Source organism: Heterocephalus glaber, unplaced genomic scaffold (genome assembly GCF_053883595.1).
Source record: "Heterocephalus glaber isolate CG9 unplaced genomic scaffold, H.glaber_assembly_v1.0 deba00001595, whole genome shotgun sequence".
NCBI classification, from domain to species: domain Eukaryota; kingdom Metazoa; phylum Chordata; class Mammalia; order Rodentia; family Bathyergidae; genus Heterocephalus; species Heterocephalus glaber.
The window spans coordinates 1-25,201 of NW_028258370.1; the positions used below are offsets into that span (position 1 = coordinate 1).

A 25,201-nucleotide genomic window follows, 5' to 3' on the forward strand; every position below is an offset into this window, starting at 1 on the left:
AAAGGATCCTTCTGCGTTATTACCGGTTTCCTGGATTCTGGGGAAGGCGCCATCGTGGAAGAACCGTTCCCGGACAGGTAACGTGTCTTCACTTTTCAGAGGGCTTTGATGTTTATGCTGCACTCATATTCTTTATATTTCATGGAGATTCCAAATACATATCGAGCTAGTAAAATATTTTAGAGGGCCGGGGATTTAGCTCAGTGGTTACGCCGCCTGCCTTGCAAGCGCAAGGTCCGAGTTCGATCCCCCGTATACCAAAAAAAAAGTTAGCTTCTCAGTAGATGGCCAGGCATGTGGCACACTCCTGTAATCCCAGCTACTGGGGATGCTGATGCAGAGGGTCGCAAGTACTATGCAAGGCTGGCAATTAATTTAGTGAGACCCCAGTCAAAAAGAGGAGGAAGGACTCGGGATGTAGAGTTGAGCCTGTGGAGGCCCAAGTTCAACCTCCAGTATCGACAAAAATGTTCAATATCTTGTTTCTCAACACACAATTTTTTCCCTTGTTATAAATAAAAAGGTATTTTATTTGATGACACTAGCGACAAAACCAAGCAGGGGCAAAAAAAAAGAGTGCACATGAAAAATAACGAAGCCAAAAATACCTTTAAAAATCGAGATAAATGATAGATATGCATTAAAACAGCGTAAACACATTCACCAGCAAAACATGGGTGTTGTTATCGTTCTTGATCCTATGCTAATGTTGAAGAGGATGGGAACTTGTTAAAATTCTTGCTGATAAAATGAAGTGACTCTTGTGTTACCTATAACAAAATGTTTTATGCCTACAGTCCTACATTTATAGAATATGAAATAATGTCTTGCTTTGGAAAACACGTTCTAATTGCTGAAATGACTCATAGAAAAAGAGTGTACGTCACAACCCAATTCAGGCAAGAAAGTGAATGTGAGTGGAAAATAACTAGAATGTATACGATAGATACTTAATATAAGTACTTTGATAGTCAATTATGAAATGATACATTCTTTGACAAAATATCTTGATAAAATGCATATATAAAATGCATATATAATATAGAATAATAAGTTAACTGACATTTAGTAGAAATATACTATATACTTATGGAAATTAAACAAGAAAGGACTTTCATATGGTGACAGTAAAGTTGGAAGGAGTAGGCAGTGATCCTTTTTTGTTACTTTATGAATGTATATGAAACTTCATAACAAAAGGACTCTCTTTTATTTCTCTCCTCTTCTCAAATATTTTTTAAGTATTCTTGCTTGAAATCAAGTAAGTTGACTCAGTCTAATTCACTTTGCCTATCAATTGTCTTAGGTATATGTTTTTCTCTGATTGCAAAAAACGTTAAGTTTACAGTTTGAGAAATGGTGCAAATTATATATATTTTCGTCTAAAATAATATGGATCACTTTTTACTTCAAAGACCCAGCCTTTCAAAATGAAATAATAGGAAAAAGTCTGTGTACTCATCCATATAATTTTCCTGTTCACGCTCTTGTTCCCTTTAGGTAGTTTTCCATCAAGGATTTGTTCCCTTCGGTCTGAAGAATGTCTTGTATGATTATGTGTTACTGTGTGGATGGGAACAGATATTCTCCAGTTTGTTTCATCTCTCTGTCAGTCCGGAAGGATGCAGTTGGAGTTAACGAATTCTGTGTTGACTTTTTATTCTTTATTTCAGTATTGGAAAGTTGCTGATCCATTTGCACCATTTTGCCACGGATTGGTTGAAAATGTAACTGCCAGATTCCAGTGTCAGTAAGTAACGTACTTTATTTTTCCTAAGCTTTTCATGGGTGTACAATTGTATACATCACTAATACTTGTATTTCACACAGAAATTCAATATATACCTTTGATACACAACGAAAGTACAGTAGCTATTTAGTCAATTCAATTTTTAATGTATTTGTAGAAAGAAAACTTTGCAACAGCAAAAAAAACCTAAAATGACAAGTCTCATGAAAAAATGTTTTGCAAAAGCCAAAATACACAATTTTTATTTCTTAGTCAAATACAAACAAATGTCTTTTTTTTTTTCCTTTGATTTTGTGAAACAGGCTCTCGCTATGTATTTCAGGCTGCCCTTGAACTTGTAGCCCAGGCTGGCCTCAAACTTATGGTGATCCTCCTGCCTCAGCCTCCTGAGTGCTGGGGTTACAGGAGTGAGCCACCACACCTGGCTCCACAAATGTCTTCATACATCAGTAAAATAAGCGATGCATTTTCCCAAGCAAAATAGTTTATTTCAATTGTTAATTTGAGGCAAATTTTGACATGCATGAGAACTTGTATGAGAACAGATAAAATTTTGGTCAAACAAAATGAAGGGATGCATGCTAAAAGCAAAATATTTTCTATCTACGGTAATTATATAATATTCATTAGCACTCAAGTGTGGCAAATACATCCTAATTTGAATTGATTTATCTAGATAGTACATATTTTAATAATTGTTATTAGGCAATATGTATATACTTGTGTGAAAATCAAAATATATGTATATGTATAAGCTTAGTATATGTGACAGTTTCGGTATTTCAGATATTTACAAAATGATAGAATACTTAACCAATCATAGATCAAACAATTCAGAAAATAAGTGAAAACAAGAACGATATATTTCTGGTTTTCTATAGCAAGGGATATGGCCATTATCTTCTATGTTTGGCAGGGATGCAATAATCTTCAGGGAAGTTGGAAAACTAGCAGGAAAAATGGAAGGCTTTGGGGGCACCCTGGTAGTATGTTTTTGGCATGGTGAAGCTAGTCCTAGCCCAGCTAGAGGTGGAACATTTTACATGACTGACCAGGGGAGCATATTTGGTCCCCTCCACTTGGTCCTGAGTTAGAAACAGGGGCCACAATGAAGTGTTGGCAGTCCTCACTGTTTGAGCCTGGTTACTGTAGAATTTGTGGTTTGGCTTCAGTGGCTTTCTTGCTGCATAAGCTGCTGTTATTTATGGTCTGTTGATTCTCGGTTTCTGTGTTGTTTCTTACAGTAGATACAAAAATAATTGTACATAGAAAATTAATATATTTAATGTGATTGATAAATATAACATTTTAAATAAATAGCTTTTCTGTTTATCATGATACCAAATTACTGAGAGAGAAAAATGGTACTGGGTTTGGGGAAATTAAATTGGTGTCTTTAAGCAAATTTTAAATTTTTCCTACGAATTATAAATAGTAATTTTCCTTCTAGGGTTATAGCCAACAAAGCTACTCACAAGTATGCATAAAGTTTTGGTTAATAAATGGTGAAAAGTCTGTCTTTGGGGGGTTTTTGTTGGTTTGTTTTTTTGAGACAGGATCTTGCTTTGCAGGGCAGGCTGGCCTTGAACTCACTGTGTAGCCCACACTGGCCTCAAACTCATGTCAATCCTCCTGCCTCAGCCTCCCGAGTTCCAGGATGATAAGCATGAGGCACCATGCCCAGGTGAAAGGTCTGTTTTTCAGTAAATATTGTTGTGTTCATACAGTGAGACTATAGCTCTTACATACTAGCAGAACCTATGTTCGATTAATATTACTGATGAAGAAAAACATTTTATTTCACATGTATGTGTATGTATAGAAACACATCACATATGTCAGTGAAGCCAGGGCCTCACTTGTGCTGGACAAGTGCTCTACCACTGAGCTGTATCCCTCGCCCTTCCGTGTTTGAAGTAAGCATTCATCTTGGATAGTTGTCTTCCTGTGCCTAACTTTTTAAGATATAAAATTGTCTTTAAAGGCAAATAATCTTCTGAAGAGTGGATCATACTTATTTTTCTTTGTTTAATGTATTTCTGTGAAATGTTTTCATCGATTGCCCAGTTCCCAGTATGTACTAGGTATGGATTATGTGGTGGAGGTACATTACTGAGGTAGAGCCTAGTGGAAAACAAACAAGTAAATATGGCATATGCTATAGCATTGAAGTTTTGTAGTCATTTTTAAAGGTACAGTAGTAGCTGGGCACGGTAGCATACTCTTATAATCCCAGCACAGGGAGGCTGAGGCAGGAAGTTCAAGTCCCACCTGGGGAGTTTAGTGAGACCTTGTTTCAAAATAACAATAAAAAAGGACTGGGACCCCGGCCGGGATTTAGCTCAGCAGCACAGTGCCTGCCTGGCAAGTGCGAGGTCCTGAGTTCAATCCCCGGTACCAAACAAACAAACAAACAAAAAGACTGTGTATGAAGCTCAGTGTGACAGTCCTGTGTTCAATCCCTGGTACAAAATAAATGAGCTACATTAGTAACTAAAATACTGCTTATATCTCTTTGTGTTATGATTACTCGTTGCTCTAGTGATTGGCATATAAATCCTTTATTTTTTTTGGTCTCCTTAGAGTTAAGAAAATATCAATTTATGTAAATGCAGCTTCACAATAAGAAAATTCCATTTCCCTTTTTTGTAGTCTTTTTTTCCTATATATTATGTAGGCATTTTATTGAGAATTTTATATTGATGATTCCTTTGTACCTTTCATATTTAGTGAGACAGTTGTATATAGTTAAATGTGAGTGATTTTGCAGGTCAGGTTTTATATATGAAATACTAAGCAATTTTTAATTACAAATGTCAGTTTTTATGCACTGTGTGTGTGTGTGTGTGTGTGTTTGTGTCCGGTGTGGGGTTAAGCCCAGGCCTTCACACTGACCCCTTTCTCTGGCCTCCTTATATGTTTTGAGCTAAGGTCTCACTAAATTGCCTAGGCTTGGCTAGAACCTGCTGTCCTCCTGCCTCAGCCTCTCAGGGTGCTGGAATTACAGGCGTTCACCACCGAAGCTGGCTGTCAGTTGTCTTTTAATGTTCTAGCTTTCACCTGAATTTTTCCTTGACATACTGTTTACATAGTACTATGTGGTTTGATTTCCACATTTAAAAATTTTTCTAAATTCTCTGTTGTTGATTTCTAATTTCAGTTGGCTGTGTCGAAGAACATACTTTGTTTTATTTCATTTTGTTTAACATATTGAAATCTCTTCCATGGCCTAGTATGTGGTTTACGCTGGAAATGTTCTAGGTATACCTGCAAAGCATGTATTTTCTACAGTTACTGGGTGAAATATTTGTGGAGGTCTGCTAGGCCTACTTGATTTATAATGTTCATATCTTGGGTAAGCGTTTTAAAAATTTCTGCCTAGATGTTTTATCCCTTTTTGAAAGTGCGATAGCTATGTGCGATGATTGGTGTGTAATCATTTCACGGTGCATGCAAATATCAGGTGTTGTACACTTTAAATATATGCAGATGTATTTGTCAGTTATACCCCAGTAACACTGGATAGAAATGTTAATAAAGGGACTTATTGAGCTTTCCAAATGTTATGTTTGAATTGTCTTTTTTCCTCTTAGTTTGGTTAAATTTTGCTTGAAGTATTTTGGAGCTCTGTTGTTAGTGTATATCAGTTTATAATTTTTATGTCTTTGTGATAAGTTGACTGTATTTATTCTCATAAACACTTAACATTTTCTAGAAAAAGTTATCAATTTGTCTGATATTAAAATAGTCATTCCATTTTTCTTATGTTTGATTTCCTATATGTTTTATCCATTCTTTTATTTTTAGTATATTTGCATCTTGAATCTAAAGTGTCACATATGCAGAGCAGATATTTGTATCTTATCTTTTATTTAGTCTAAAATTCTTTTCCTTTCCTTGAATTGCTTAATCCGTTCACATTTAATGTTATTCCTGATGGTGGATTTATGTCCGCCAGTTTGTTTTCTATACGGCTCAGGACTATTTTTGCTTTGTGCTCCTCATTTACTAACTGCCTTTCATTAAATACATTTTGTTTCCATTTTAGTGTCTTCCATAATTTTTACCATGCTTTTGTGTAATTAGAGATTTCTGTCTCTGATTTACCATATAAACCTTAATGTATCATAAAATGCCTCAGATGTACACTAAATCTATACATCTATTCAGTTCATCCATGTATATCCAGTAAGATACAGAACAGTGCCATGGTACTCCCTCACTTTGCTATTTTTTTTATATATTTCGTTTATGTATGTTACAAGCAAAAGTACCTTGCCACACATATTTCTGTGTAAATCTCGTGTCGATTGAAGAATGTAGGAAAGTGAAATACGTTTATAGATTTTATATATTATTTCATATAAAAATTCTTATCCATTCTTTTTAGTTCTCTTTTTGGTACCGGGGATCAAACCCGGGACCTTGTGCTTGCGAAGCAGGCGGCGGCACCGCTGAGCTAAATCCCCGGCCCTTTACCCATTCTTTTTCATTGCCTTTCTCACTGTGAATTTGTGTTACTTGCTCATTTTTTGTTTGTTTGCAGTGCTGGGACTTGAACCCAGGGCTGAATGCATTCTAGGAACACCCTCTACCACAGTGCTACGTGCTTTCATCCCTATCTGTTTTTATTTTCGATTTTTATTTTGACACATGGTATTGCTAGGTTACTAAGATTCCTTGAATGTCCCGGAACTTGTGATCCTCCTGCCTCAACCTCTTGTGTAGCTAGAATTACAGGTGTGTGCCACCATGCGATTTTAATTTTCTGTTCCTCTGTAGTTTTATTCATAACACCCTTCTCCACGTTTTTATTGCCAAACATTTGTTATTTTATATGACTTTAACACAGTTTTATAGTTGTGCAGATGTCTTGTTAAGAAAGTAGCCTCATACGCCAGTGTACTTCACTTGCTCAATACCTACATAATTACTTTAGTGGAAACCGTTGCTTTAGCAATACAGATTCTAATTGCTATTTGGTGTCTCTCCTTTCCTGATAAGGCACTTCCTTTTAAATTCTTGTAAGCAGGATTTGTAACAGCCTTTCCTTTTTTTTTTTTTTTTTGGTACTGGGGATTGAACTCAGGACCTTGCGCTTGTGAGGCAGGCACGGTGCCACTGAGCTATATCCCAACCTCAGTCTTTCAATTTTAATTTATCTGCAAATATCTTAATTTGGCTTAATTGTGAAGATAAATGGGCTAGATAAAGGAAGGTGGGTTGATAGTTTTTCTTTCAACTTTTTGAATATGTTTCCCGTTTCCATTTAGCAGTGTTTCTCATGAAAAATCAAGTGATGTTACACTTTATGTCCACTTAGATACGATTCAGTTCTTGGTTTTTGCTTTTAATATTTTCTCTTAAGCTTTGGCTTTCAACTTTTTAGCTCTGATATCTCTTGATGTTGATCTCCCAGCATTTATCACCCTTGAAGATTAATGAGCTATTTGGTTATAGAGGTCAATGTGCTTTCATCTCATGTGGGGGAGGTTCCAGCTATTATTCCTTTGCATATATTTTTCTCTCTTGCTCTCTCTGTCTTCTGCCATTGTGCATATGTTGGTGTTCTTTTGGGTTTTCTTTAGATTTTCAAGATTTTTTGAGACAAATTCTCACTCTGTAGTTCAGGCTGGCCTTGAACCCACAGGGATCTAGCCTCCTGCCTCAGCCTCCCTGAGGGTGGGATCACAGGTGTGTGCCCCCATGCCTGGCTGGTGTTCGTGGTAATGTCCCTCCTTCTTCTGAGGCTCTGTGCATGTTTCCTTATTCTTTTCTTCATCTCTCATAATCCCTACTGGTTACCTTCAAATTTGCACACACATGTACAGACACAGACGCGCGCACACACTCCTTTACCCTATAAAAGGGATCTTATTTTATGTTTAATTTTGAGCTAGTCACGGATTCTTAGATCAGAGGGTTCTCCCTATTACCATAGTCTTTCTTTCTAATTAAAGTCCAGATTTGGTTTTATATGCTATTTTCTATTCAGTGAGTCAGTGGCGTCATCTATTCTTTTTAAGTTTATTGATACTTTTTAATTTGTGAAATTTTAACTGACACCTAGAAACTTAGAAATCATACATATTAATGAAGACCATGTGATAATTTGATGTATGTGTGGATTGTGTAAGGTTCACATCGGGCTAAGTGTATCTGTCTCAGTCATCAGTCATTTATTCATGGCGAGAACATTCAAAATACTTGCGTCTAGCATTTGAAATGTAAGCATAGTTTCCTTCAGTTCTGTGGATATATTCATAATGGCTGTTGTGAAATCTTTTCCTTTTCCTGCTAGTACAAGTGTGTGGTTTCCCTCACAGGCAGTCTCCGCTTGCCTTTTACCCCTTATATATGTCACATTTTCCCTTTACTTTGCATGTCTCAGGGTTGTGTGTTGTTGTGAAAAACTGTACATATTAGAGAGCATAATGCAGCAAATCAGAATGCTGATCCCCAAACAGCCTGTTTTTGTTTTGTTTTGTTGCAGCTTGAGTAGTTCTATGATTTGTTTCCATTGCAAGGTGCAGATTTTGATACCTGACATTCTGTGTTCCATTCTGTGTTCCTGCCTTCCTAGGGATCCTCCTCCTCCTCCTTTGGTCAGCAGGAGACACTTACTGGTCAAAGGTTGTACTCAAGTTACTGCAGCCGAAAGATGTTCACGATTAGACCTTTGAATCGATTTATGTCTTGCATTCTGCTTTCATGCCACTTGTCTCAAAGTTTAGCTTCTGCATTGAAATGAATAGACTGAGTGTGTATTTTGAAGCTTGGCTTTATAGGAGTCACCCAGTGTCAGAATAGCTCTGTCCTTCATCAGCCAGTAATTGTTCAGAGATTATGTGTAAGCACCTTGAGACTTGAATGCTCTCCGCCTTGCTGATGAATCTGTTTGTAATCTGGGAAGGCTTTCAAGTCTCCCTGCACGCTGTACTCTATAGCTCTTATGTGGATGCAACCTGGACAATGCAGACAGCCTTCCGGACCCCAGAAGTAAGTATGATCCAAAAGGACCCCTCTTGGCTATTTTTTCCTGTGGTTCTCTCTCTTAAATTTCTGGCTGCTTTGCCATCTGTCTTGTTGATACTGCTACCGTGGAGCTACCTTTCCTAATAGCACACCGCCAATATCTCCATCATTGTTGAAGCCCGCAGACAGGGAATCTTCAGGTTCTGTCACAGAGTCAGCATGCTCAGGCCGAGCTGTGAAATACCAGCAGTTGCAGCCTGGATGTTCCCCTGGGTAAAATCTCAGCACTACGAACTGCTTCGTCTGCCCAACAAACCAGACAGGGGAAGGACATCAGCAGGGCCTGGGAGTAGCAGACCTTTGTTCCTGACGTGGGGCCCTTGGCCCACCAGGGGAAACTGGTTGAGGGACACGTACCCCAGTCGTCCTGACTGTGCTTCCCAGGAACAGAGCTTCTTTAGCGGGCAGCGTGTAGGGGTTAGTGACTGACAGCCCACCTGTCCTTGCGTAGTGAAATTGGAGCCAAACACCAGGTGCTGGGAGGACAGAGAGTTATTATCTGTTTGCCACACTTCCCTCCTGTGGAGATTCTGTACCGCCTCACCTCTCTGGGGCCAGAGTGCATGAGAGCAGATCACAGCACAGCTCAAATGCCGAAGACTCTTGCTATTTATCCCAAGATTTGGCAGAGTCCACTGAATGTTTTGTCATTTGCTGTGCCCTTAGACTTCCTTGCAGATGTTTAAGTGTTTCTAACTTCATTTGCCCACTGAAATGATTGTTTTGTAGGAGATCGTATTCACGCAGCTCCACACACATCCATTACTAATGTGCCTTTTCAGGTGCATTTCGAGTAAGAAACTCAGATAGTCAGACTGTGCTCTGGTGAAACAGTGGCAGCTACGAGTACGTTTACAGGAAGTACAATCATGCCGTTAGCACTTCTGCGAGGCGGTTTTGTTTCTTACTCCAACTGGGAGAGCAGGTCAGTATACATAATTACAGACTTGGTGCTATTCCTTTTTTATTAGTACAGTTTTGGAGGACATATAGATTGGACTAATCACCCGGAGTTGCTACATGTACATAACACGTCTTAGTTCTCTGTTTTCCCCATCGCCTTCTTCTCCCACCTCTCTCCTCTTCTTCCATCTCTTGGTACCGCTACCTTTTGCAAAAGATCCATGTCCCCGCTTCCTGTTGTCTGTTATTTTGCCCTTTAATTTATTTATATCTGGGATTCTCATACGTGAGAAATCATGCAATATCTAATGTATCTGATTTATTTCACTTCACATTATGGTTTCAAGATACATCAAATTTCCTACAGATGAGTCAACATTAACCTTTTTATGGCAGAGAAGCATTCCATTGTGTAAAAAGATGACATTTTCTTTATCCATTCGTCTGTTGATGGACATATAGGCCTCTTCCAAGATTTAGCTATTATTTGTTCTGCTTCTCTGTTTGGAAATCAGTATGGTGTGCATGTAACCCTGCGATATGATGCCTTTAGCTCTTTTGGAAAGATAGCTAGAAGAGGAAGAGCTGGATCAAATGCAATTTCTAATTTTAGTTGTTTGAGAAATCTCCACATTGATTTCCAAAATTGGTGTACAAGTCTTGATGACAGCCATTTTTTCCGGGGTAAGATGGAAAATCATTGTTGTTTTAATTGGCATTTCTCTAAGGCCAGATATGTCGAACGTTCTTTCATACATTTATTGTCCGTTTGTACGTCTTCTGAAAAGTATCTGTTCGTTTCAGTGGCCTGTTTTTGGATTTGGTCTTTGAGTTTGGGTTGTCTAATGCTTTTTGAGTTCTTTATATATTCTAGACATTAGTCCTCTGTCTGAGGAATAGCTGTGGCAACTTTTTCCAGTGATGTAAATTGTCTCTACATTCTGTTAATTTTTTTCTTTGCTTTGCAGCAGCTTTTTAATTTTATATGATCCAATTGGTTGATTATTAATGTTATTTCTTGAGCAGTTGGGGTTATATTCAGAAAGTTACCTATTTTATCTTCCAATTAACTGTTTCTGTTTCACTACATAGATCTTTGATCCAGTTTGACTTTATTATAGTACATGGTGAGAGATATTGGTCTAAGTTCAGTCTTCTGCATGTGACTAGCCAGTTTTCCCAGCATCATTTTTTAAAAAGAGGATATCTTTCCTCCAGTGTATGTTTTTGGTGTCTTTGTCAAAGATCAAAAAGTTGAATGCCCTGGGGTTGTTTCTGCACCCTCTATTCTGTTCCCTTGATTCTCATGTCTGTTTTTGTGCCAGTACCATGCACGTTTATCAGTGTAGCTTTGTAATATAATTTGAAGTCTGGGATTGTGATACCTCCTGCTTTACTCTTGTTGCCCAGGATTGTTTGCTATTCTGGGTCTTTTCCGGTTCCGCATGAATTTTAGGATTGTTTTCTCTAGTCCTGGGAGGAATGGTGTTGATATTTTGATTGTGATTGCATGAAATCTGTATATCAGTTTTGGAAATGTGGCCATTTTGACAATATTGGTTCTTCTATCCAGGAACAAAGGCTGTCTTTCCATTTTCTGGTGTCCTCTTAGATCCCTCCCCCCCTTTTTCAGATTACTGTAGTTTTTGTTGTAGAGGACTTTCATTTATTTGGTTAGGTTAATACCAATTTCATTTTTCTTGACACTGGTGTGAAAGTGATTGTTTTCCTCATTTCTTACTTGTTGAGTTCATTACTGTTGTACAAGATTGCTATTGATTTCCTTGTGTTGACTTTGTTTTCTACTTCACTACTTAATTTAGTTATTAATTCCTGAAATCTTTTGATGGAAATTTTTGGGTCTTCTTTGTAGAGGATCATGTCGCCACAGATAATGGTGATTTAACTCCTTCCTTTCCTACACGTATCACGATTGTTTTCTGTCAGTTGCCTGAGTGCTCTGGGTCATATTTTGAGTAATACATTGAACAAGAGTGGTGATAGTAAGGGCTGGGGATTTAGCTCAGTGGTTCTGCCACTTGCCTCGCAAGCACAAGGTCCCAAGTTTGATCCCCAGTACCAAAAAAAAAAAAAAAAAAAAAAAAAGAGTGGTGATAGTAGACATCTTTCTCTTGTCTCTGATTTTAGAGATAAAGCTTTCAGTTTTTCCCTATTTAATATGATGGTAGCCGTAGGTTTGTAATAAATAGCTTTTATCACGTTGAAATAAAGCCTTTATGTATTTTCTTCAAGGTTTTCATGATGAATGGATTTTGGGTTTTGTCAAAAGCTTTTTTTGCACCTATTGAGAAGATTATGTGATTTTTTTTTCCTTGTTTCTTTTGGACATACTTGTCTTTTCCAGACTGTAGAGAGAGAGCTTTCAGTTTTTCTCCATGTAGTATGATGTCACCAGTAGGTGTGTCATAAATGACTTTTCTTAGATTGAGATAAAGGCCTTCTCTACTTATTTTCTTCAAGGTTTTTATCCTGAAAAGGTGCTGGATTTTGTCAAAGGCTTTTTCTGTATCTATCAAGGTGATCATCTGTATTTTGTCCTTGCTTCTGTGTATGTGATGTATTACATTTGTTGATTTGAATATGTTGAACCAACCTTGCATCCCAGGGATGAAGCCTACCTTGTCATAATATGTGATCTTTTTGATGATTTGTTACATTCTGTTTGCCAGTGTTTTGTTGAGGATTTTTTTCCTCCCATGTCCTGTTTAGAAATTGGCCTGTAGTTCTCTTTTCTGGTTGAATCTTTGTCTGGTTTGGAGTCAGGTTAATGCTAGCTTTCAGGAGTGACTTTGGGAGTACTGGTGCCCTTTCAGTTTCATTAAAGAATTTGAGGAGTATTGGCATTAGATCTTTCTTGAAGTTTCAGAATGTGGGCTTTTCTTCCTTGATGGTTTTTTTTTTTTTTTCATTACTGCTTCAATTTCATTATATGTTTTTTGATTTTCTCAGGTTTTTTTTTTTTTTTCTTGGTTCAAGTTTGGTAATTTGTATTTATATAGGCATGTACCCATTGCTTCTAGATTCTCAAATTTATTGGAGTACAGGTTTTCAGAGTACTTACTATTAATCTTCTGGATTTTGGTGATGTCTATCTCTTTTACTTCTAATTGCATTGATTTAGGTCTTTATTTTTTCTAGTATGTTCTCTAAGGCTTTGTCCATTTTGTTTATTCTTTTTAATAACCAGCTATTCAATCCATTAATTCTTTGGGTTTTTTAAGTCTCATTAATTATTTAGTCTTCATTAATTATCGCTCTGATGTTTATAAATTCCCTCCATGTACTAGCTTTGGATTTGGATTTTTCTTGATTTGCTAGGACCTTGAGGTGCATCATTGAGGTATTTATTTGGACTCATCCTGTTTTTGTGATGTAGACATTCCCAGCTATAAATGTCCTTCTTGGCCTGCTTTCATTGTGTCCCATAGGTTCTAATGTGTTGTGCTAGCATTAGCATTTGATTGTGGAAATGTCTGACTTCTTCTTTGATTTCTTCTATCACCCATTGATTGCTCATGAGTACTTTATGTAATTTGCATGTGTTTGCATAATTTCCGTGGTTTCTTCTGCCACTGATTTCTAGTTTCACTGCACTATGAAATGATAATTCACCTGGGATGACTTCACTTATTTTGCATTTATTGACATGATACTTGTGGGCTAGCATGTGGTCTATTTTGGAGGAAGTTTACATTCTGCTGAGAAAAGTGTGTATTCTGTTGTTGACTAGAACCCTCTGTAGATACTTATTCAGTTCATGTCTTCAAAGCATTGTTTCAGCTCTGATATTTCCTTGTTGTTCTTTTGTCTAGTTGATCTGTGTGTATGAGACAGTGGGATGTTGAGGTCCCCTGCTATAATTGTGTTGACATTTATCCCAATGTTTATGTTCATTAACATTTGTTTAACGCAGTTGCATACGCTGATGCTCAGTGCGTATATTACTTAGAATTGTTATATCTTCCTTTTGGATTGGTCCCTTAACCAATATGCCATGACCTTCTTTGCCTTTCCTGATCAGTTTTTGGCTTGAAGTCCACTTTGTCTGAGAATAGGAGAGCTAGTTCTGCCCGTTTGGGGGTTCCAATCACATGGAATATTGTTTTGTATCCATTGATTTTTGGTCTATGAATGTCCTTTTGGAGTAAATGTGTTTCTTGTATACATTATACTGTTATTTTTTTAATCTGTTCTTCCGATCTGTGACTTTTTTTTCCCAGTACCGGGGATCAAACTCAGGACCTTGCACTTGCCAGGCAGGCGCGGTGCCAGTGAGCTAAGTCGCTGGCCCCAATCTGTGACTTTTGATTAGAGAGTTGATACCATTCACAGGGAGAATTATTCCCGAAAACTACTGACTTATTCCTCTCATTGCATTATTTTCCTGTTGATGATTCCCTTTTCTTTTATGCTCTGCTTAAAGGCTTAGCTTGCATAATGTATTCATTCTATTATACTTTTTGACATTGTTGGCTTCCTTGTCCCTTCCCAGGACAGTCTTGACAATTTTTTGTGATGTTGGTTAGGTGGCCATGAATTTGTTCAGGTGCTTTATGTCATATAAAGGCCTTATTTGTCCTCCAATTTCAAAAGATAGTTTTGCCAGTTATATCAGTCTTTGAGTTGGAAGGTGTTTTCTTTTAGGGCTTGAAACACTTCAATCCAAGCTCTACTGGCATTTAAACTTTTTTTGAGAAGTCTGCTGTTATTTTAATTGCTTTACCTTTGTAAGTGATTCATTGCTTTTCTCTAAAAGATTTTAAAATTCTGTCCTGTGTTGGACCTTGGGATTTCGAATATGATGTGTTGTGAAGAAGTTTTGTTTCCTGATCATGACTGTTTCCAGTTAGATATGCCCGAGTTATCTGTATGTGGAATCCTTTCCCTGTATTTGGCAAGTTTTCTGCTGTTATTTCTGTAAGCAAGTTTTTTAAAATGCCGTTTGTGCTGTCTTCTAATTTTCACTCGTCCTAGTTAATCTTAGATTAGTTTACTTTGTGTCATCTAGCACCCGTTGGCTGCCTTTTCATGGTCTTTTTCTTTGTGTTTTTAAGGTATCTCTGACACTAACGTCACTGGCATCAACTTAATCTTCCAGTTTTGAAGCCCTGTCCTCACACTGCTGCCTCTGTTCCTCATCATTTTGATAGACTTTTAATTCTATGGATTTCTGTTTGGTATGTTTTCATGGGCTGCAATTCTTTGCTAAACTGGTCATTCGTGTTTTTATCTTTTTGTTTAGCTGAGCTAGCTGTCATCCGTGAACCTACTGATCGTTTTGTTTGTAAAGTCTGTGTCTGTTCAGTTATATGTTATGTCAGCTGACCGTGCACCTTATTGATCTGGGTTGTTGTTGGGGTTTTTTTTGTACCGGGGATCGAAATTGGGTCCTTTTCGCCTGCACAGCAGGCAGCGAAACCACTGAGCTAAATCCCCAGGCATGATCTGTTTTTTTAATTGCTTCTTTTAACATTTTGCATATTTCATCTGTGTGGCTTTTGATTTCCTCCCCACCAGTGCTCCATGGATCAGCTGTGGGGGATTTGGGAGCTTTTGGAGGCATTTTCTTGCCTTGTTTTCTTTCTTTCTTTTTTTTTGGAACCAGGGATCGAACTCAGGACCTTGCACTTGCAAGGCAGGCGCGGTGCCACTGAGCTAAATCCCTGGCCCTGTTGCCTTGTTTTCACATGTTTCTTTGTGTGTGTGCGTGATGCTTGGTGGTCAGCTACACTGGAAAGACTTGGTTGCTCATATGGTGCTCTCTTTAGTGTCTGCTTTTCAGTGGTGCAGTGTGGGCACAGCTAACTTTAGGCCCTTTCCTCTGTCCCAAGATCCAGCACCCTTTGTTAATTTGTAAGGGCAGGGTGCAGTGTAATTTGCTCAGCACCCAGTTCTGCTGAAATGGACCACAGTATTGTAAATGACACAAAGTCAACCCAGCTATTGGTATGCAGAGGAAACCAATTAATAGCAAGGACTATGCCACCCTAGAAATAGTGTTGAATTCAGGGACAACAATAAAGTCAGACACAATCTGGATACTGGCATAGCACAAGAACCAATAATATACCACATTAACTATTGACAAGTGATCTGTAATTGTAGTATAATCACAAAGACAAACCCAATACTGACACATACAGTCAATATTTACTAAATGCAACAACTATGCCACCCCTAACGATAGAAAACCATTCAACAGTCATAACACAGAGTTAACCAAATATCTAAAACTTTAAAAGGCTTAACTGTTATGCTAAAAAAGATAGAGGGGTGAGGAATGGGAGAAAAAATGAAGTTTTGAAAAGAAAGATAAGGAGGAGATAAAAGTGAGATTAATAGAAATTAATTGAAGTAGACAAAAATTACAGAAAAGAACAGCAAAAGGCAGCAAAAAGAAAAAACCCCAGCAAAATGAAGAAGAAAAAATTAAAAGGAAAAAAATGATCCAAAACTCCAAAGAACCAAAGGAAAAATATGAGTCAAAAAAACGTCTTGCTTTTGAATGAGTTTTTCCTTTCCAGGGTCTGTAGTCTTTGAATCCAGCAGATATGGTGGAGGTATAGTGAGTCACGCTAAGAATGATTATTTTGTTTCTACATCCTTGTGTGTGTGTGTGTGTGTGTGTGTGTGTGAATCCTGCTCCCTGACCCCCTTTCCTGCTGTGTGCAGGTGGTCAGTGCATCCGCACCGAGACTCTAGCCGTTCTTGCAGCTCCCAGCTCGCGTGTTCCTCTGTGCACTCTCTGTCATGGTTTCTCTGACTAGCTGTATGGCCTATGGGTTTGTGAAATGCCCTGCTCCCTGCTTCACAGGTCTCTCTCTCTCTCTCTCTCTCTCTCTCTCTCTCTCTCTCTGTGCACACCAGGAAGTGGCAGTGACCCAAGCTGGGCCATCCCCTTGCTCACATTGGTAGACGTGGAGAGCAAAGAGACCACTGAGTACTGTGTTGCTGTAGGCAGCAGGGTGGGGGTTCACGCAGTTTCCTGGACTTAAGGCCAGCACTTCCAGACCAGGCTGCCTCAGAGAGCCACACATGCCATGCCTGGCTTCTCACCACAGTGGGCAGGGCTCTCGTGTCCCCAATGATAGGTCTCCCACCACCTCAGCAGCTATTATGTATAGTAGCTGCCCTCTTCCTATCGTGCCTTGCCCCCTCCCCTGTGTGACGTCATGCCAAGATGGTTGCTCCCACCAAAGAATAAACCCTTCTTCCCAGCATGCCCCTGGTCCCGCCTAGAGAGTAACCTAATACTCGCTCACCTCCTACCACCTAGTGACCTCATGGGCTCCTCCATTCCCTAGCCACTACCCCACTCAACCCCACCTCTGCCCCTACAAGCCCCACCCCAGTCTCTATAAAAGACTCTCCCTGCCCCGGCCATATTGCTTTTGTCTCTCCTTTGTTCCGAGACAGCGTGGCACATCTATTCCCCTAATAAAGGCTTGCTGTGGCCTGGTCTGGTCTTGGTCTTCGGCCCTTTTACCTGACATTTCTGGTGCCGTGACTCAGATGGTAGATGGTCCATTAATGGACGATCCCCCGCAGGACGGGGTTGCTTGACCTTTTGGCCATCTCCAACGGACCTATCTGCCATTGCCAGGGCCCTCCGGGGCTTTCTACCTTTGCCATTGCTGGCGCTACACATCCACACCGGTCACCAGTCTCTGGGTGAGTAGGGAGTTCAGCGTCCCTCTCGTCGGGTTCTCTGTCTTGTTCTCTCCCCCTCTGGGGACTTCTCAGAAATCCAAGCGCTTGGTCAGAGAAACCCCCACGGCCTCTGGGCCCAGGACTGTGCCCCTGGGAGACGTCCCATCAGCTCGCCTCCTCTCTTTCTCTCCCTTTGGGAGACTCACTCGGAGATTGTCAAAGGAGACAAGGACGTTTCTCCCCTTTGTCTTTCTCCCCAGGGGCAGCCTCCTCCTCACCCGCTCTAATCAGGGGGCCCAACAATCCAAAGCCCGCCCCTCAACGCCTCCAGGCTACCTTCTGGCACAACTCAAACCCCGTGGATTGTTGGGACCAGATTTTAAGCTAAAAAGACTTGTTTTCTATTACAATCAGGTTTGACCTCAGTATAAATTAGATAATGGGTTTCCAGGGCCCAAAAATGGCACTTTCAATTTTGACATACTGTGTGATTTACACAACTTCGGTCAACGCAATGGCAAATGGTCAGAAATCCCCTACATACAAGCCTTTCCTAACTATGCTCTTAACCCTCCCTCTGTCAAACCTGTTCTCCTTCTCAAATAGTCCTAGCCTGAGCCGATCACTCACCGCTCATACCTCCCCCACTTTATAACTCTGTTGATAGGAAAAAGTTTTTAAGTTTAACAGATTAGCTATTAAAGTAGTTGTGGAAGCAAACTAGGTAGTGTATCCCTTTAAAAACTTGCCTTAGCCCATTGCTTCTGCTGTTTAAAGTGAAGGTTATATAGCTCCTTTGATCTGTAGCTCCACTGTAGATAACATCCTAACTAAAGAATGAAGTGGGAATCCTTGAACAAACTTGTGAGACATGTGCCTTAACTGTCATGTGTTTAGGGCTGTAATCAGTGACAGAAACCACCTGTGTCTAACCATTAAACAGGAATTGGAACTTTATTTACTTAACAAAGACCACTAGGGATGAGATAATGATGGCCAAAAGTATAAAATGTTTATAGTGAGTCGGAGACAAAATATTTAAAAAGCTATAAGTAAAAGACATATTTTTGATATAAAAGGATTTTATGTTTGTCTTGTTAGCAGGACAAGACCAAAAGGCCTAGGTACATAAAGAAGGTGTGTGGAAGAGATTTATAAAGGAAATATATATGTTTACTTGTTGGTTTCAAGTTTGTTATAAAAGGTTTACAGGAATAGAGGTTTCATTCCTTCTGATTTTAATTCTACAAGAGATCTCTGTTAATTGACTTACAAAAGGTTTTAAATAGTCTTATTTATAATTATAAACCTAAAATTATAAAGAGATTATAATTCCATTGGGCTAAATATATTTGAGTGCACTCTAGTTTTAGAAATTGTCTTATATCTTTGTTTTTTGTCCAGTCGTACAGCTGTTTTGTTTATAGATAAAGGTTATTAAGTTCAAGGCATGCTCCCCTTGGTGAACAAAGGAGCGGCCGCATGGAAATATTATCCAGTCTTTGTTCACTAGGGGGACCTCAACAGTTTTCATCTTACAACAGACTGACCCGATAGTTTTCATAGCCTTATAAAAGACTTACAGGAATAAATATTATTTAAATATATTATTATACTGTTTATATCAATTGTCATCAAAGGGATAAATTCTAAATATGTTATTTGGTATGCTTACACTGGTCATTTTCAGAGGACTAAATATCCTGTAAAAAAACAACAACAAGGTTTTATTTTTTCTAGTGTACTAAATGTATTTGTACTTTCTGACTGTACAGGTTTTCTAATATTTGTTAATGATAACATATATGGGCTATTTTCTTTAGATGGTATCCTATCAAAAGATTATTTATTTATTTATTTAAAGGTAATAATTTAGGTAAAAACTTTTGGTGTTTTTAAAAAATGAGCACGTTTAACAATGGCTATTTTATATCAAGATGGACATTTAAATGTGTTACAAAGGTAAAGTCATCATAATTGTCATGTTAAAATATTATTTGTGGCTCTTTTTCTGTTAATATTCTACAGGAATTCAACTACTAAAAAACAACCATGACTGATAACAGTAACAGTTCTCTATATTTTAAATTCCAAAATGCTTGCTATTCAGGTAAAACTATAATAGTTAAGTTCATTATTCTTGTTACAATGCTAACACTATTGACCTTCTCTTCTGGGTGTTCAACAACTAAAGTTTGGAGACCAGAACTAAAAGGTAACTGGGCTATGAGGACAGCCAATATTTTGGCTCTGGCCCCTCAAGGTCAACAAAGTTCCAGGACATGAGGGAACCTTCTCCACAGGGTCCTACATCTTTGGTAAGTCACTCAACCTCCTAAACTGGGAGATTGCTGGACACCAGAGGACAATGTACTCTGTGCCAAAGGAGGGTCACCAAGAAAAATATCTCCAATGCTTTCACTGAAAGCAACTTGGTCAAGCAAGGCCATGACCCATCCAGATGGCTGACACTGACAGAAAAGCAGAGAGGCACTATGCATGGTTCCAAAGTAATGGCCTGGGGAGACTTAACTGACCTTAATAGATAACAAGAGGTTCATATTGATTGACACAGGTCTCACTTTAACTTGGTCTTAAACACCCAGCAGAAAAAATAACCAAAAGAGGCATAAAACAATGACATAATAATAAAGCTAGACTTCAGAAAAATTAAGACATAGCCCACCCATTAAAATCTTTTGGTTCACTCATGACACAGCCATTTCAAAAAGACAAAACTTTGGGTACTAAATAGAAGCAAAAATCATTAATTAGCTACAAGTGTGTACAGATTTGCTCAGTTACATACACCTTTTATATTCAAAAAAAAAAAGGATTATAAAGATTATATAAATTGTGTTTATCACTTTTCCACTCATTCTCTAAGAGCAAGGTCATGACACATGGGCCCTTAGATCAGGAGCTATGATCTCTTCCATAACAGTCTCTTACTTCTATAACAAATGAGCCCCTAAACATCCAGCTGTCTCTGTAAAACCTATGTAAATGAATAAAATAATTACATGTCAAATGAAAAAAATTAAAACTCAATGGGCCAGATAGATATGCCCCCCAAGGTACTAATCAATGGTGGGGTACATTTGGTTCCTGGAGTTCATGGCTCCCCTGGCTATTACCACTCTTGGGACCCCTCAGTATTATCTGTTTAATTCTCTGTTTTGGACTGTGCCTGGTTCGCTGTTTCCAAAATTTCTTGCAGGAACGATTGAGGGCATTCACCAATCAGACAGTCACAGAGTTCATCATGGCAGGGTACCAGCCAGTACAACAAAAGGAAGAGGTCCCCACTTGCCACGGGCCTCATCAGATCCAGGTCTAGCCGTGATCTTCGTCCCTTGTCAGCAGGAAGCAGCTCCAGAAGAAGAGACCTTCATCCAACTATCATAAAACAAAAGCCTGGAATGATAGGTCTCCCACCACCTCAGCAGCTATTATGTATAGTAGCTGCCCTCTTCCTAGGGTGCCTTGCCCCCTCCCCTGTGTGACATCATGCCAAGATGGTTGCTCCCACCAAAGAATAAACCCTTCTTCCCAGCATGCCCCTGGTCCCGCCTAGAGAGTAACCTAATACTCGCTCACCTCCTACCACCTAGTGACATCACGGGCTCCTCCATTCCCTAGCCACTACCCCACTCAATCCCACCTCTGCCCCTACAAGCCCCACCCGAGTCTCTATAAAAGACTCTCCCTGCCCCGGCCATATTGCTTTTGTCTCTCCTTTGTTCAGAGACAGCCCGGCAGATCTATTCCCCTAACAAAGACTTGTTGTGGCCTGGTCTGGTCTTGGCCTTCGGCCCTTTTACCTGACACCCAACCTGAGCTTAAATTTCTCAGGGGCTCTACTGGCCTGCACCCTGTTGACCACTGCCTCTCCCGGTCATTTCCCACCCAGTCCCGTGCCAGGGTGGCACCAGAAACCATGGAGTAAAGCTGCTCTGCAGTTGCTCTGTGACCCAATCCCAAACAATTAACTCCTTCCTAAAATGGCTCCCGATTAAACCCTCTGAGACATGGCAGGCGCTGCACTGGACTTCCTTCCTAACTCTGGTCTGTCTCGTGGAAGGAGTCATTTCAGAGTAAAACACCATGTTGTTTTTGCAGTTTACAACAGCCATGGGCTCCTCTTGGGACCAGGACTGGCAGTCTGGTTTGCTGTCTTGCCCGGCCACTGGACTTACCATGCGTCGATGGAGACAGGGTCCCCTCCCTCAGAGCCAAGGTGAGCCTTCTGGATTGCCTTATTCCTTTCTCTGCACTGTGGCCCACCTCTCTAGCTTCCCTTTAGTCTTTGGTCTTCCTGTCAGCTCCCTCCGAGTTCCTAGATTCACCTGTGCCCTTCTCTCCGCCACTTTGTTGCTCTCCAGCTGTCAACTCCAGGTCCCAGAGAGGTCGCACTTTGCTCCTGGTCTCCACTGTCTTTGATATGTGCTCTCATTCCTTTCTTTAACACTGGCAGAATTGGCCTAAAACAAAATGTTTAGGATAGTTTTTGGCTATGGGGAAAAGGTGGATATTGTAATGGGAGGCAGTAAAGCATTCACCTTCCTTATTATTTTAGAAGTCTTAGAATGTTTCATTTTCTACCTGGGTGGTTTTTAGTCAGTTGGATTATGCTTGGCTAACCACGTGGGTCTGATTAGTTGGTATTTTTTCACTGTTCTGTATTGTATTATGTGTTGAGGTATTAATATAGGTCATGTAAATATAATATACATTATCTAGAAAAGTAAGGGAATGATATCTGAACTTTTGATGTATTTTGTGTGCATGCATGTGTCATTTGTGTGTGTGCACAAACATGTTTTCTGAGGAGGGGACAGGAGAATGTGATTTGGGACGTGTAGGTATTGGATCCCAAAGGCATTGGGCTTTGCTAGTGTTCTCTTTCCAGGGGGCATACACTTGTTCCCTTCAGTAATAGTGTATATACTACGTGTGTATTTCAAATATGTAAGTTGCTAGTCAAATATATTTTGAGAGGTAGCTTCTTTTAAATGTATCATTGCATACCCTTTTGTGTACCGATTGTTTTCAAATAGTAACAGTTTTGTAGTTGTTTATAGGGTCAGATTATATTTTGCTTTCTGCGTGTAGTACTCTATTGCATAAGTATTCCATCATATAGGTATTGACCCAGTGTGTTGCTTTTAATTGTATCCCGTTTGGGGCTACTTTGGATACAAGTTTTATGCACATGGAGATACCTGTATCTGTTGAAAATATGCACGCATTTTTCTTAGGAACATACCTAAGAGCAGACTTGCTTAGTTACAAGTTAGACAGAGAAACTATAAGTTTTAATAGTTACTTGAGGTTTTACCATTATTAAGGATCTGGATATTGGTTACTAAAATGAGTACTTTTTTACACTAAATCGATCAGAGAATATTTTTTCTAAAGGTGAATGAAAGAGTTTCGGAAATTCTTAGAATTTCATCCACGGAGTACTGAGTGCAGACAGTAAACAAATTGAAGTGGGCAGTAGAAGGCCAACGAAAGAAATGTTTTCATTGTCCTAGACTGAATATTAGTTGTGAAGTAGAATGAGTGCATCTCCATGCAGCAAAGAGGGGACCTTGGAACTAATTTACTTCATGTAACGTAATTGCTGAGTAAGAATTGGTGCTGTAATGTCATTACATCGTGTTTCTTTATTGTTCACTTTTGCGAGCAAATTGGTTAATGTAATATTTTCATATCTTTTTGTGCATTGCATTAGATTCGCAAAAGAGTGATTTTACTATCATTTGTAATTTGACTACTGGCACTAGATCCCACCATTTAGAGATTCAATAAAAGGAAAATAGTGGCAGTCACAGAAAGCACGTTTATCAGAAGAATACTATATTTTGTTTTTTTAGTAAATAAATATGACCCACTCTCAGCATCAAAGGGTACTTCAGTTATCAGGAAAGCATTGTGAGATCAAATTCCACATAGCTACAGTCTTAAAGCTACAGTCACTCAGCTTTGCTTAAGCGACATCCGAATGAAGTTATGAGGTCAGAATGCCTAAGCACTGGTTGCCGCAGACCAGCTGCAGTCGATGTCGATGCAGGGTAGGAAGGGGAGATGTCCTGGGCCGGCAATGAGAAAAGAACCTTCTCAAGCAATGTTCAGGTTCCCTCTGATAAGTCTCGGGGTCTGATTTATTTTTATATCTTTAAGCAATAGCTGGGAGGCATTGGGCGGAACATGTTTACATTTTAGTTGCCTTAGCAGTTTCTATTGAAGTAAAGGTTATTTTTTGTTAAACAAAGTACAATTCCTCTAAGCTGTTTCATTTCATTGAACATCACGAATACATATTTAAAAATTACAATTGTCCCCTTATTTACCCACACCTAAACAGAACAGAAAGTAACTTAATCAAAATCTTTGTATCAGCGGGGGTACAAGCAAGATTTAATCAACTAAGCGTCAAACTTGTGGTCACCAGCTGGCCCTTGAGAAACTGCACAATGGTTAATATAGTTTGCTATTAGCTCTCTATTTTTCTATACCTCTATTCATCTTAACTAAATGTCATTTGTGTTCATAGTCCATGAGCAGGAGATATTTACAGCACTTTGAGAAATACTGAGTAACTTGCCTCCTTAATGCATTTACCTGTCTTAACGTTCTTTCTGTTTCCCATTTTCCACTATTTCTTCCATCTAAAGTCTGTCCTTTCAATCTCTTCATAAGACCCCTTTAGTAAAAAGAATGTCAGCAATAAGAGGGGGAGTCATAGTAGTGGGGGAAACAGAGGGGGTTTTAGGAGAGGTTTTTTTAGAAGTGGATGTGGCAATAGAACTAAGAGAAACTGGAATTTGGGACTTGTGAGCCAGATCAGATTTCAATGTATCATTACCAATTTGTCTCATGGAGAGTGTTGTTAGTCACAAACACAATGACTCCTATGATCAGAGTAACAATTATAAACATTATGGCAAGAAAAAATAAAACATGAGGGTATGATGTGTTCCACCCTTTCTTTCCCCCAGCTGGAACTTTGTCAAGCAGCAATGGAGGTTGGTTGGGCTTCGCCAACTGGTAATATTGAGAGTAGCACTGTTACTGAGATGGGTATTACTGAAGAAGAACGAAACCGATGATAAGAGGAGGCACTAATTTCTGAGTGCTCACTGTGTCTCAGGTGCCATGGTAAGAACTTAAGGGACAATTCAGTTTAATTTTCACAAATACTAGCAGATGGATATTGAATATTTTAATGAGGCTACTGGGGTTTAAGAAGTGCATAATTGGCTGTGAAAAATCAGGGAACTGAGAATCAGGTCATGACGTTTTCTTTTTTCTGTGGTTCTGGGGACTGAACTCAGGGCCTTTGCACTAAGGTACATCTCCAGCCTTCTTTTAACATCTTTTTAAATTTTGAGACAGGGTCTTGCTGGGTCACCAAGTTGCCCAGGCTGGTTGAACTGCAATTCCAGGTTTTTCTCTTTACACCTTCATTGTAGAGGCTGTTCACGGATGGACTTTTTTCTCTTGTGAAAAAAATGCATAAGTATGTTATGGCTTAAAGTCCTGATAGTTGTGTAGAATTTTATTCTCCCTTTCCTTCATTCTTTATTCTTCCTTCCCCTTTGGCTTGTCTCTTCTTCTGCCTTTTTCTTTATTGCCATCATAATAATTGGTGTATATGAATGATGAAATATGTTTATTCTCTACAGTGAGATTTGCCTACACTATCATTTAAAAATGGGAATAATTTAAAACTTCAAATAAAATTAACTTTTTGCTCTGGTGTTATGGCAGCTATAGCATGATTCTCTCTCAGGGTATTGTGATGAGCCTCAAACTGGCCAAGAGAGAGATTAA

General features: G+C 39.1%; 1 protein-coding gene across 1 annotated transcript in view; it reads left to right on the top strand.

Annotated features, from left to right (window-relative positions):
• LOC147823220 (melanoma-associated antigen B16-like) overlaps positions 1 to 25,201 on the top strand; it is a 68,919-nt gene continuing 43,718 nt past the window's right edge. The window contains 4 exon segments of the mRNA XM_087193778.1: positions 1 to 77; positions 1,674 to 1,750; positions 3,322 to 3,441; positions 19,554 to 21,599. The gene's annotated coding sequence lies outside the window, so the exon portion shown is untranslated.